The following is a 3,111-nucleotide window of genomic DNA, read 5'->3' as shown; positions in this document are numbered from 1 at the left end:
GCGACGTACCACTATAGCTGGCCCTGTAAATCAACACATTTCACTGCACCATTCGGGTGTATGTAACAATAAAAAAACATTTAAATTACTATCTAGTCTGCAATTAGCAGAGCACATTGGTTTTAAATTCCTCTTTTGAATTTCTGTTTCCAGGAATTTTCTCATCCTCTGCTCTCTGGCAGCTGTGCTAGTACAAGCTGACCTCGATACTAATAGCAGTAAGTGTTGGCACTATGACTGAATACAGAAACACAGCTGCTGAATCAAACAGTATGTACAGTAACATTAGCAGAAAGTAGTTATTAACTTTTATTAATTAGCAATTTACAGTATCTTATGTGTGTCTCTGTGTGATACTTTCAGATCATGCTGCCCAAGCCATGTTCACAGGTAATCACAGAAGTCTGAGAGACGTTCTGCTTTTGCTGAACTCCTATGTTGACCTTCATGCAACTTTAAAATCATTCCATTAATAGCCCATATAAAGAAAGAGCCATTGCTATCTGATTCTGAACCAGCCTTTTCTCACAAACAGATAAGGACTCAACCTCGGACGAAGCACCAACTGGTGAGAGCAGCATCACCTCATTGGCTGAATCTTTACAACCAATGCTCAATAAGCCTATAGTTTTACCTATAATCTGTGGTCCTATACACCCATTCATAATGGTAATCTCTGCTTCTTCCACAGAGAGCATGAATGCCATCTCCTCGGACCAGCCTAATAGTGAGCACGGTAGGGAGGGGAGGGGTGTGTTGTCCTACCTATGGGAGAGGGGAAGCTCCAGGCATGGTTCTGACCATGGAAGGGAGTGTGCAAGTACACACTTCGGGAAGAGAGTGGATGATTGGGATGCAGCCTATCATCCTCACTAAATATGGGTGGGTCTTGTAGTCTTGACTAGCCCAGGTCAGATGGTTGTTTGTCGGCTGAGTCACAGACCCCACCCCTTGTGACACGAGACTGGGCATACTTGCTTGTAAACCCAGGAAGGTTGAGATTGGTCAAATAAATCAATTTTCTCAAGAGAGCGGAAGTACAATAGTGGTGTAACTATGTCGACTTGTGTGTCAGGCATAAACAGGTAAACCATGCCTTCTGAAAATTACGTTTTTCTTTATTTGTTGTTGTTAAAATTAGCTGAAATAACATGTTTTATCTACAAAAATCTATGCCAAAGACATGATGGTTAAATGACTAGTTCTACAACATGCTGCCTGTCACCTTTGTGATAGCCTGCTCTTGGGATAAAGTGAGGTGTTGTTCTGTGCATGGATGTTGTGGAGTGTTCCTGAGAAGAACAGAGAGATATCACTGCCTCTCAGTGTAGATCACAGGCACAAATATTTTTTTAAACTGGAAGTGACCCATGGGAAGGGCTATACAGACCGACTAGCCAAAATCAAAAACTGATTCTTAACCCTAACCAACCCCTTAACCCTGTCCCTAACCCTAACCTTAACCAATTCGGAAATTACATGTCGGTTTGTATGTCAGGAAAGTCTGTCTAGCCCTTTCAGTGACTCAGAACCAACCAAAGCAGAGGAGAAATACTGGAACCTTTAGTCTTACACCGCCATCTAGTGGTAATTCTTGTATCCTGCAACATTTCCTCAGTATAGTGAAGCTTGCTGGCAGACAGTAACATTTGTTACATAAATGTTGAAGCAAAGCAATATAGTTATACTGTTTTTTGATTATGCAATTTTTTTGCAATTTCTTTATAGATAAGCCACAGTATTACAATGGAGGGACTGCTGGTAAGGGCTTTTAATTATCTGGTGTAGTATAATTGCAGATTAGCAAATACCACAACATTAAACACAATGAAATGTGATGTCTTTGAAATGAACAAAACATTAGACCGAAAACGTATGCCTTGCTCTGTAACATGTCAACATGTCTCATCTTAGATGTAAGCAGCACAAGTGTGGAGGTTGGACAAGATGGTGAGTTTACGTCATTCTGTATTCACAATAAAACTACTGAATGAATACTGGTAAACAAAAATGATCAATGAAGGAATAAACCTAATTGTGTGGATATCTAAAGTATCTGTTTATAATTTGTTTCCCAACAGCTTCTAAACCTAACGGGGTGACTGGACCTGGTAGGTGTCCCTTTGTTATGTGAAGGAATATAACCCGTATACCGGATCCATTTAGTCACAAATGTATGGCTATGAGAAAATAATAATAATATGAATGTGTTTCAATTCCTTCATGTGATTGCTTCTTTTTCCAATAGGTGGCGCAGCAAACAGTGTTGAGGACCGGGATGGTAAAATACTATCATCAAACACAAACACACACGCACACACATTGTCAACACAAAGCACAAATATCTCAGTCGTAACATTCTAGATATTAAAAGTGGATTTAAAAAAAATGCATGACAAAACCAGTCAAATGTGTGTAAAGTTCCACAATTAAGTTTCACATTGCCTAATTTTCAGAGGATGAGAGCTCAGATGAAGGTGTGAAAAAAAGAATTCCTCCTCCTCCTCCTCCTCCTCCTGCTCCACAGCAAAAGTCACGAAAGTTAGTTGGGCCAGCAGGTGGGAACAGGAGAAAGGCAGCACCACCAAAGCAGAAGAGGAGATCACCGCCCTCTCGCCGTCAACCCTGAAATGTCACAAAGACACACAGAGGCAAACATTTACTTTTAGTTGATTACCTAGAAAACCCCCATATTGTATCATATTACTGTGTATGCCATAACATGGACGTGTACAGAACCATTCGCACATGATGAAGCTGTTTTGATGTATCTTGGCTAGTAAAACAAAGTCAGCATGACATGGCATATTGTTTACTGTAAAACCTGTGGAACAACTCAGTGGTAGGTTCAACACAAACTCAAGGGCCTTTCTCTGTGAATAAAATGTAGCATTGCATTGACCATTTAATGTGATGACATGACAACAGGCCCAAAAACACCTGTCTGAGACTAGTTCAGCCTCCATTAAAATCCAGGGTGAGGCATGCTTTTTGCAGCATCGTGACTTGACACTGACCTTAAGAGCCAATGAAACTGCTCTAAATTCACAAACCTTTTTCAAAATAGCAAGGACCTCACTCCCATGAAAACAGTGGTGGTAAAAGTACCCA

The sequence above is a fragment of the Coregonus lavaretus genome (assembly GCF_964263955.1).
Source record: "Coregonus lavaretus genome assembly, chromosome: 3".
Taxonomy (NCBI): Eukaryota; Metazoa; Chordata; class Actinopteri; order Salmoniformes; family Salmonidae; genus Coregonus; species Coregonus lavaretus.
This window is presented reverse-complemented; position numbering follows the sequence as displayed.